The sequence below is a fragment of the Physeter macrocephalus genome, chromosome 10 (assembly GCF_002837175.3).
Source record: "Physeter macrocephalus isolate SW-GA chromosome 10, ASM283717v5, whole genome shotgun sequence".
Lineage (NCBI taxonomy): Eukaryota > Metazoa > Chordata > Mammalia > Artiodactyla > Physeteridae > Physeter > Physeter macrocephalus.
The window spans coordinates 45,350,834-45,362,920 of record NC_041223.1 but is presented as its reverse complement, the minus strand read 5'-3'; the positions used below and the strand labels follow the sequence as shown (position 1 = coordinate 45,362,920).

Genomic DNA, 12,087 nt, shown 5'->3' with positions numbered 1-12,087 from the left:
CATTTATAGTAAATGAACCCTAATATCTGGCATTTGACTGCTTTGTTCCTGTTGTTGTTTCTGATCTCTGTGTGCCTTGGAGCTAGAGAAGTCAACTATAACTTTCTTTTAAAGGAGTAAGCAATGTCACCTCTCTGAGCCTGCTTTTGCCCCAAACTATCCCGTTTTAGTTCTCCTAATTTTTTCCAGCTTCTTTCTTCTGGAGGAGGTGGGAGGTTTCAAGTCAGGATAATATGTGGGCCCACTTCCTCTGGTGAAAACAAAACCTTGCAAGATGGTTTTGTGCCTGGCAAATACATGTAAAAACTATTTTGAGGGCTTCCCTGGTGGCGCAGTGGTTGAGAATCTGCCTGCCAATGCAGGGGACACGGGTTCGAGCCCTGGTCTGGGAAGATCCCACATGCCGCGGAGCTACTGGGCCCGTGAGCCACAGTTACTGAGCCTGCGCGTCTGGAGCCTGTGCAACAAGAGAGGCCGCGATAGTGAGAGGCCCGCGCACCGCGATGAAGAGTGGCCCCCGCTTGCCACAACTAGAGAAAGCCCTTGCACAGAAATGAAGACCCAACACAGTCATAAATAAACAAATAAAATTTTTTTTAAGAAGTGTAATAAAAAAAAAATACTATTTTGAGACGAAATTTACAGTGCATCTCTTTGAAGCTAAGCCCTAAAATTTGTCCGAGGCTTTACCTGGAGGCATCTTTGATTTGCTATACCAAGGAAAACATTCCTGTTTCTTGTGCAGCTAATATGTAAGAGTGTGTTTAGGCAATAGTGCCTTTATTCATCCCAAGCTACAAGCTCTTTAGGTCCTTCTGATGAGGTCATCATGTCCATTTTTTGGATCTTTCTACTTCCTCTGACCTTAAGGGAAAATATTACCAGCTGTTAGCTTTCAGCCTGGACTTGCAGTGTCTTGCTGTGGCCCCTGCTATTATTGCTCTATCTGCAAGCAGAGCAAATGAGCCTGGAAACATTTTATTCAGAGACTAAAAATAAAGTGTATCAGAGTCATAAAGGCAATGGCAAAAGCAGATTTAGATTTGTTTTAACTAGGTGGCAAAGTGACGAGAACCCTCTTCTGGCTCCGTAGAATAGACTGTTAGAAGACCCAGGTAAGAGAATAACTGAGGGGCAAGTATATCATGGCTGGGACCCACTGTGATGAAAAAAATACATGAAAGTATTTATATTGTCTTTCAAAAAGCAGTTTTATCACAAATGATCTTCTAGTATTCACTCTGCTGAGAGGCTGCATAACCTTTAAACAGAATCTCTCACATGAACAATTTCATTAATCTTGGCAATTTCTAAAACTGAGTTATAACTGTTGCTTATTGTTACTGTCCTATAATTATGAAATACTATGTTTATATCAGGAATCACCAAACTTTTTTCAAAGGACCAGATCATAAGGATTATAGGCTTTATGTAGATACTTATATAACCATTTTAAGATGTAAAAACCTTTCTTAGCTTGAGGGCTGTGGTTTGCCAACTTCTGGTTTTTATGATCACCTGGTAAAATCTTATTTGGTAGCTCTCCCCTCACACTTACTTCTGCAATTATTAATCCTCTACCATTTGCCTGACATCAAGAATGTAAATACAAACATAAAGACAGTTCTTTTCCTGAAAGATCTCAGTCTCAGGAGAGAGAAAAATACATAAACACACTTATTACGAGTGTTTATTATCGTGTAGTGTGATGAATGATGTCCAGAGGTGGTGTGACTGGGCAAGGGGGTTGGAGAGGGCTCCACAGACAAGCCGCAGACATTTCTAAGCAGCAAAGAGAGGACAGTGCATTCCAGGAAGGAAGATAATATTTACACCTTAATGTGAGACACTTATTCTGGGTTTTTTGCCTGTCTCAATATAAAAGCTCAGTTCCCAGATAATAGCGTATATGACGTGAGCTCAGTCACTACAAAAAACTTCTATAGACATTCTGAGGAAAAGCACATTATTCAATAATTACAGAGCAAAATAGGGATACCATTTAAAGCATTTGACTTCTGCTTCTTCTGAATGCATTAGTTTTCTTTAACAGACACTGATCACAAGATAAGTTAGATTTAAAACACAAAAGATTTAGACATGTAAACAATGAGGTTACATATCTTGTGTAACTGCTAAGATTACATATGAGGTTATGTAAGGTTTAGTGGGGTAGGATTCTCGAGCATTCTATTCCATTCCCAAGTTTATTACTAACTTTATAGTTTCGTGCAAAATCTGTGGTCTCTACAAATTCATCTTTAATAGGACAGCATTGAAGTGGATGATTTCTAAAGCCCCTTCCAGTTCTAGATGCTGTGACTAGAAAAGTAGACAGAGTACATATCGATAGATACTTTTTTCCCCTGCAGAAATTAATTTGATTTGTCCAAATTTCAAACTCTCACTTATTCTAATTCCAATCAATCCCGAAGTCCCTGAACTATGATACTATTTAGTAATGCACCATAATGCCAAAAAAAAAAAAAAAGTAAGGATTTATGGTATCCTTGAAGTTGTTCTACAGTACCCAAATGCTGTATCAGTAGAGAGGTGGTATTGCACAGGCTCTGAAAGCAGACGGGCTGCGTTCAAATCCTGTCTCTACTACATTCTCTCTCTGCGACTTCGGGCAAGTTCCTCAGCCTCTTTGTATCTCAGTTTCCTCAACTGCAAAATGGGAATAATGCAGGACCCACGTCGCAGGGTTGTTAGAAGGATTATATACATTAATAGTTGTAAAGGTCTTATAGTTGCGTTGGCAATTCTGTTATTGGCAAAAATAAGCACTCAAAGTATGTCAGTTATTACTGTAAATAAAGGTAATTATTATAAATAATCCTTTCAAAATACTAAGTCAAATTTATTAAAATGTTTTTAAATTACTGTTAATGCTTAGGAAATTGCTCAGATATGACACTGAACAAAATGCACAGGTAAAAATCTATACGTGGTATACTTAAAATTCCCATATACTTATATATGAATAGAAAACATACTGGCAAGAATCACACCAAAATATTAGTGTGTTGGGTAGCTAGTCTGAAAAGATGAATAGTTCTTAATGAAGTGTGCCTCCCAGAATTTATACCCTTCTGTTTTCTTTTCCTTGAAAATGAAATGGCCCCATATAATCAGTAAAATGCACCAGAAGTGACTCTATAGACTTCTAAGACAAGGTCCTAAGAATCCTTGCAACTTTTGCCTTAGTGTCTTGGAACACTTGCTTTGGAGGGAAACCCACTGCCATTTAAGAAATCAAGCTACCTTGAAACCATCATGTCATGGGGAAGCCCAAGCTAGCAAAGTGGAGAGATGTTTTACCAGCCCTCACTGTTTCAGCCATCCCAGCCCCAGGTGCCAGACTGTGACACCTGACTGGCACACCCCAAGGGAGAACCGCCCAGCTAAACTCAGTCAAACCTCAGAATTATGAGATACGATAATATACTGTTTTAAGTCCCTCTGTGTGAGGTGGTTTATTATCCAGAAATAGTAAACCCAATACAGTGAATTTTCTATAGCAGGAATGTATCATATTTGTTAAGAAAAGCAATAATTTAATCTCTTTAAATAATGTTATTTCAAAATAGTTTCAGTGTTAAGAGTGTTTATGTTTTATGTATGTTTTTAAGTTTTGTATTGGGTAATTTTCAATTAACCTATAAATTAAATTGACAAGAGCAACCATTCATTAGCCATCCTAAATAAATGTTAATTTATCGGACTTAGGATGATGTATTGGTGTACAAAATCACAGAGTAGTCCAGGAATTATATTTATTTGTGTAAAAATTCTATGTCACCTGTTGTAGAGAATCACCTTTGTCTAAAATATATCTAAGATTTTTTTGTGACAGTGACAAAGGGGGTATATTGGAAGGTGTTTTTTTGTTTTGTCTGTTTTGGTTTTTGGGTTTTCTTTTCTTTTTTTTTTTGGACCATGCCACGTGGCTTGTGGGATCTTAGTTCCCAACCAGGGATGGAACCCAGGCCCCCAGCAGTGGAAGCTTGGAGTCCTAACCACTGGACCGCCAGGGTGGAATGTGTTTTTAATTGGCCTGTCCTAACCTGGAAAATCTGTGGTTCTTAACCCCTTGGGAGTCATGTGACCGCAGACCCGGGAATCTGATGGAAACTAGAGGGTGTGCACCTGCTCTCCTCCCCGAGAAATGCACAAATACATTGATAACCAAAATGTTGTAAACAGTGTTGGGTTTCCATTCACCCACTGAGACCCATGTATGTACTTTAGGTTAAGAATTCTGGTTTAGGGCATTACTGTTCCTCAAACAATGTTACAGGGCATTACACACATAGATTCTATAATTTCTATGTCTGTTACATCAAAGAGAAATAAACACTTTTCTATTTTATCGAGTCTATAATTTCAAATTTTATATTACAAAATTAAGACCTCTGCCAAAACAATTAACTGAATTAAAATATCACTAATTTAAAAGTTTAGTGTTTTTTTTTTTTTTATTGTCAACATGGGGTAACTGGCCAGGTGGTGTTTTACCAAAAAAAAAAAAAACTTAAAACATATAGAGGGTCAATTGTGTACTGACATGATACAGATTTGGGTGGAAAAGTGTGGTGAAAAACAGAGTAATGCCTCATTTAAATAACTGCTTCACTAAATTCTGTGTGTCCTAGTTGAAGATGTGACACAGACCTAATAGCTAAATAGGGCTTTCCTGTTTATATTTTACACTGTGAGACCAGATATTGAATAAATAATCCTTTGTGACGATAATCTTTGTGTGTGTTCTGAAGTTGATTTCTTCCAAGTTAGTCCTAGTTCTGCATACTTTGGCTTTATTAGTAAGAAAAGATATTTCTGGAGACACTGAGGACATTTTAACTAAGGTAATTAAGGAAAAAGTACACTCTTGTGATGAAATGTTATATTTAAAATGCATTTTTTTTGAAGACCAATTTTTTTAAGAAATCTCAAGTTTTGAGTTGAGGTTAATGGGAGATAAACATCTCAAAAGATTCATTTCTTCTGCTGTAATCACTGTGTATTTCAGCAGTTGGTTATTATTATCTCCGTTTCTGAGTAACTCACATTTGAAGTGGGTGAGAGGTCGGAAGTACTGTGTAGAATTTACCTTCAATAACTTGTTAATTTGGGTTTTCTTTAAACTGTAACTGTTCAAAAGATTTATGTTGTCATAAGCTATACATAAATTTATGTTCTGTAAATGTATATACAGTAGAAACCTTGGCTTATTCTTCGGAGGTGAACAACAACAATTTAAAGCCTATTTACTTTTATTTCTGGTGTTTCTGGAAGCATTTACAAATGTTTTCTTAATTTATTTTGAATTGCATAGAGATAATAATTGGAATTGTGACTCCATTCCAAAGCATCTTGTTTCAATTCTCTATTGCTCCATAAGAAACCACCACAAAACTTGGTAGCTTCAAGCCACAGTTTATTGCCACTTGTATTCTGGGCTCTCTGAGTGCTTCTCACTTGGCGTCTCCCATGTGGTTGAAGTCAGGTGTCATTGGGGGCGCAGTCACCTGAAGCCTTGACTGGGCTTGATATCTACAGGGGCTCGCTCACGGGTCTGGCAGTTGAAGCTGTCGGCTCAGCGCTCAGCTGGAGCTGGCAATTGGAGCACCTGCACCTAAGTTCATCTGAATTGCTCCTCACAGCGTGGTGGTCTCAGATTGGTTGCACTTTTTCGTGGGATCAGCTTCCTAGAGACAGGAAATTGAAGTTTCCAGGCCAGTTAAGGGTAACACGTGGAACTAACACAATGTCACTTGCACCACATTCTATTGGTCAAAACAATAAAAGGGCCTGCCCAGATTCAAAGAACTGAGGCAGTAGACTCTGACTCCAGACACATGTGCGATGGGAGATAGTGTTGTGACCATCTTGGGAGCTCCCCATACATTTTTCCTATACTGTAATATGTATAATAAATTGAACATGTGTTCTATATACAAATCACATGCAGAAGAAGGTGAAAATGTCCCTCCAATTACAGTGAGCATTACTAAAAATTAACTCTGTTTCTGGACTTCCTCAAGAATCATTTAACCAATATAGTTAGTGGCAAACCTAGATTTCAAACTTAGGCCAGCTTAACTCCAAAACCTGGGCTTTTTCTGCTTTACCTACAAAATTACTACTCTCAAGACTGATAAATTAAAATGAATGTAAAATAATACTATGAAAAACATTCCATTACATCTTCACCCTCACATATATTCTTCCCTATAAGGTAAAAATAATTTTTTAAAACTTAAAACCTTGTTGGTTTAGATCCATTTTCACATAAGACATAGGTTTGAGAATTTTCATCAGGTAACATTAAACATGCTTAATCTGGTTTTGCATATCTAGCCAAAATAGTGAGGATCAAGTTCTTCTAGGGAGGAAAAAAAAAAAATGGTTTTCAGAAAGCTATCTGGTTTTATAAGGGTATTCTATAGCAATGTTTCTCAAAGTGTGGTCCTTGGACTAATCACCTAAACTGGGAAACTGTTAGAAATGCACATATTCAGGCCCCACCCCTAATCTACTTGAATCCGAAACTCTCAGAGTATTTTAACAACCACTACTCTACAGAAATTCTGTTTTGGGGAGATTGCATACATGCGTACCTCGGAGATATTGTGGGTTCAGTTCCAGACCACAGCAATAAAGCAAATATCACAGTAAACCAAGTCACACGAATTTCTTGGTTTCCCAGTGCATATAAAAGTTAAGTTTATACTTTACTGTGGTCTGTTAAGGAGGAGAAACACTGTGGAAATGGGTGTTTATTGTGACTAAAGAGTTATCTGCCTGTGACATCACCATGAGGTGTAGACTCAGGCAATCCTAAGATTATAAAGTGGTCCATCTAAGCCATCTGTTTCACAGGTTTGCAAGTGTCTTATTGGCCAGGTGTGAGTCTCTGGAGCCCCAGAGCCCCACCAGAGATCTCTAGGGTGGGGCACAGTAATTGGTATTTGTTACAAGTGCTATACCAGATTCATATTGCTCTCAGTTTGGGAATCATGGATTCAGGCATCATAACTTACTTCCTCCCCCTAGTTCCTCTATCAGGTCTTGTGGACCAAGCCAGTGTCCCTTAGCTGTCAGTGCTCTTGCATGTGAATGTTTAAGTTTCATATGCTTTCCCTTCTCTCCAATCTCATCTCCAACACAAGTCTTCTCTTTATCAGGCAAGGTTCTTCATTCGGTGTTCATGCCCATGTGTGACATCGCACATCAGCAGTAATTAATATGTATTGGTTGCCTCTTATGTATAAAGCTGTATGTTAGGTAATCAGATACTGTAAAATTAAGAAATCCCTGCTCTCTGAGAGCCAGTGATATACAATGACGCATGCAAGATATACAGATAATAATAGCAAAAGTTCTAGTTCTTATAGCTTAGAGCCATAATTCTTAATCCTGACTATACACTGAAATTACTTGGGGAGCTTTAAAAAAATATCAGTGGCGGGCTTCCGTGGTGGCGCAGTGGTTAAAGAGTCCGCCTGCCGATGCAGGGAACGCGGGTTCGTGCCCCGGTCCGGGAAGATCCCACGTGCCGCCGAGCGGCTGGGCCCGTGAGCCACGGCCGCTGAGCCTGCGCGTCCGGAGCCTGCGCTCCGCAACGGGAGAGGCCACAGCAATGAGAGGCCCGCGTACCGCAAAAAAAAAAAAAAAAAAAAAAATATCAGTGGCATCACCCCAGCCCAGACCAATTAAATCAGAATCTTTGGGGTAGGTAACAGATACAGAGATAGAAGTCAAATACTATTCATGTAAAATTTTATAAATTATGTTTTTCAGTACATTTTATACTTCATTTCTCAATTCTTATTTGTTGTCCTTTTCCAAGCATTATATTTAGCACATAGATACTCACTTTACCCAATCTAGACATTCAAGATTTCTTAATTTACAAATATATTAGATAGAAACAAATCATACAGGAACCATAAACAAGAAATCTGTTTTAATATTAAATTTCAGTTTCATCTTTTGCCTTCTGTAAATAAATGAAATCTAGAACATGTTTAATCTATTGTTTATCTCCTTCATCCTTCAAAAACTATTTCAGTATCTCTTGGCCAAAAAAATCATGTAGTATATGTATATTTCAGAAAATTAATTATATCATCTCTTACAGCAAGTACATTTAAACAGTTCGTGGCTAAACATTTTAGCTATTCACTAGCATGCTCTTCTATAACCTATAAAGGTTGTAAATATTTCAGTCTCTCCTAAATTATGTTCTGCAATGGAAATAACAGCAGACCTTATTTGGAGGCTGATGGCGGAGGTGTTATTAGCATCCTGGCATCTCTAATGCCCCTGCACAACAGCTTTGAGAACTGTAGCCACAAATCACACAAACAGTAGTGATACAGTAAGTGAGGAAAATGCTTACTAACGCCGTGATGATAGAAATCGTGATGTGGCACAATTACCTATTAGACTAAAAAAGGTATTTTTATTATTCAAGTTGTACTTTTTTTTTTTTTTTTTTTTTACCACTAGAGGTCCCTCAATCCTTAATCATGTTTGATACATGCAGGCCATTTTCAGTGTTTTTCAGTGCCGGTCAGACTGTCGCAACACTTTGCTGTTATTTCCATGACTCTATATATTAACCCAATTTTTAATATAAAAGGATGAAACTTTTATTTTTAGAACTAGCTTTTTAAAAATTATACTTTTAATCCCATCTGGATACAGAAAATACCAGCATCTGAGGAGAGAAGAGGGATGGAAAGGCCAGGAAAATGAGTTACATAAAATGGCAGTGAAATAGAATTCCTTTGAGGTTAAGTGAAAACACAGTCTGCTTTGTGAGTTGGGAACAAACAAGACCATTCCTTTCTTTCCACCTTAGGTCTCAATTCCTTGTCTTGTCTATTCAGTGTTACTCTATCAGTATAAAAATATAATTAACACGATTATTTTTATCAATAGGGATTAAAAAAAGAAGGTACTTTAGATAGCATGACTTTGATAGGACATGAATGATACAGTTTTTTGTCACAGTTAGGTAATATGTTACAAATCATATTACTACTTTGATTTTAAATAAACATAAATGTTCCTGTGTCTGTCCCTGAACTAATTTAAGTATTCATTCATTGAATGATTGCTCCTTGCTGAACAAAAAGGCAGACTCCCTACCTTTAGGGGAATAATTTAATAGACAGTTATTATTCCAGTGTAGTATGTTTAACATAAATTCCTTTGGTTTAATAGCTTGATTTATTTCAACAAAATATGAGCGTGTATTAGAGACAACAATACTAAATTATAAACTTCAAAATTGCTAAGAGAAGAGATCTTTTTGTCCCCACCACAAAAAAAGAAATGATAATTATGTGACATAATAGGGGTGTTAGCTCATGCTATAGTAGTAATCATATCGCAACATGTACGTGTCAAATCAACACGTTGTACACCTTAGACTTACATAGTATGTAAGTTTATATGTCAGTTATATCAATAAAAATAAAATTTAAAAAGATGAGTATATTTATATTAATATACCTCCTATTTCTTTAATAATTTAAGGTTACATGGGAATGAAAATATTTTACCCAACAACAGTTAGTGATCTTTTGTAGCAAGAGCGACCCATAACTTGCCGTGGGGTATCTGTTTGTACAGGACTTGTCTTTTTTAGTTTGTTCATTTCACTCTGGCTTGTGAACAAAACGAGGACATCCCCATTATTTCCTCAGAGAGTAATTTTCTCCAACTAGGCTATTATGTTTGCACTCTTTTAGATTAGGTTTATTAAGGGAAACTAATACTAATCTAGGCAAGAATTTTTAAATATAGTATTTAAATGTATATGTTTTATTCATTTGGAAATGAAATAGTAGCGTTTTAACAGTAACTTATATTTTGATCACTAGATGGCATTAAGCACATATAGCTAAGGAAAAAATAACCTTTTCTCAGCAGTTGTTTTTGAATACAGATGCTTAAGTATATAAATGTTCTCAACATTACATACTACACATCTTTTGTTATCCAGCCCATAATATTACTGTTGCTACAAAAGCTTTGTTTTTCTGGGTGAAATAATCTTACATATGATCCCTTTAGATAAATTCTGGGAAAGACACAGCTTCTGCCATTGCTTTGATAGCCACTCACTCATCAAACTATTCTATTTTTAGTTATTGAATTTTATTCTTTTGTCTTCCTTAAATTAGTCCTCTGCTACTAGTACCTCCTCTTCCCTGAAAAACAAGGTATATTTTAATTTTTTTAAGGGCCATTACATAGCTTCTGGGATAGTAAGAGATCCTAGAGATTTACACATGTGTTCTCTGTAGGGCGAAATACAAGAGCACAAACTTTGTTTTTGTTCTTGGTGTTCTGATGTCTGAATATTATTCTCATTTTGTAACATATTCTTTATTTTGTTAAGTAATTTTTTTAATCTGGTTATGATTAATTCTTACAATGTATTATTTTCTGAACAGAGATGCTGTAGGCTGCAAATAATAGATATCCTTAATGTTTAAGCTCATTAAATTGGGCTGTTTTACATGACCAGGACATGGGAAGGAATTATCCTGTTAGGTTAGACTGGTAGACACCCACCCTCCCTGAGCACCTAGCCCCTCAGAGGAGGATGAAACCTCAAACAAAATCAGAATACTCTTTAGCAAAGAAGAAGGGGAGTGGATTTGGGCATTCAGACAACAGTATTTGCTACCATTTCTGCTTTTGTTTCTTTTTTTTTTTTTTTTCTTAAGAGACTCCTCTGTCCTGTCCTGACATTCTTGATATATAACTTTCATTTATTTCAAATGCATGACATTGTACAGAATTACAGTTATAGCCTATATCTATTGCAGAGTTTATAATTCACTACAAGCTCGTTCACTTCTTGTTTTGTTTATGCATGTGTCTTTTTCCTAGCAGTTAAGGAAAGTAGGAACTCAGGTTCTCTTTATTTGCTTACTACTGCTATCATGCCCAAAGAACAGTATCTCTAAAGTGCTTTATGAATCTAGTAGCATTTCAACCAAATCTGCAATTATGTTCCTAAGTACTCATAACTTTTAAGGCATCATATCAAACATAGTGGGCGCATCTGACCAGGACTTCTGGAAATGCTGGTACCAGCTGCTTCGGAGCTCAGGCTGACCCCCTGGACTCTAAAGACCCAAAGGGACAGAGCTGGCAAGCCCAGCTCAGTGACTCAGGTTCTTCGGCTTTCACTGTCAACTGCACTGCCTTCCTGCCTTTTCTTTTTCTTTTTTTTTTAAGTGATTTTTAAATAATTTTTATTTATTTTTTTGCTGCGCTGGGTCTTCATTGCTTTGTGCGGGCTTTTCTCTAGTTGGCGGTGAGCAGGGGCTACTCCTTGTTGCGGGGCTCGGGCTTCTCATCGCAGTGGCTTCTCTTGTTGTGGAGCACAGGCTCTAGGCGCGCGGGCTTCAGTAGTTGCAGCATGCAGGCTTGGTAGTTGTGTCATGGGGGCTCTAGAGCGCAGGCTCAGTAGTTGTGGCGCACAGGCTTAGCTGCTCCACAGCATGTGGGATCTTCCTGGACCAGGGCTCGAACCCATTGTCCCCTGCTTTGGCAGGTGGATTCTAAACCGCAGCACCACCAGGGAAGTCCCCTTCCTGCCTTTTATGACTTGTTTTTCCATTTAACATCACAGCACCTCCCAGGGGCTGTAATAGACCAGGGCCTCTAGTCTCAGTTTCATCTGAAACAACACTGACTCAGGAACCCAGCTCCCTTCTCCACTGCTTCATGCCAAAGACGTGTTCCTGGTGCATTATCTGAATATGTATTTGTTTGTTTATCCGTATTCAGCAAATATTTGTTGAATGATTGAAAGAATATTTGTTAATTTACATTTCAAATGCAGTAAGGTTTTCTTTGATTTGAAAATGCTGATGTATTGTTTATCGTGTTACCTGTTTTAACACTTTATCAGTCCTTGTCAAATAACCAAAAAATATTTTCAGCTGACATTCTCAATCATCATGTTTTTAAGAACAAGAAGTATTCTTTTGCAGTACGCGGGCCTCTCACTGCTGTGGCCTCTCCCGTTGCGGAGCACAGGCTCCGGAC

General features: G+C 37.6%; 1 protein-coding gene across 2 annotated transcripts in view; it reads left to right on the top strand.

The window, feature by feature from the left end:
• The window catches only part of NT5DC1 (5'-nucleotidase domain containing 1), a 126,426-nt gene that overhangs the window by 89,753 nt on the left and 24,586 nt on the right, over positions 1–12,087 (top strand). The gene's annotated exons all lie outside the window — the stretch shown is intronic.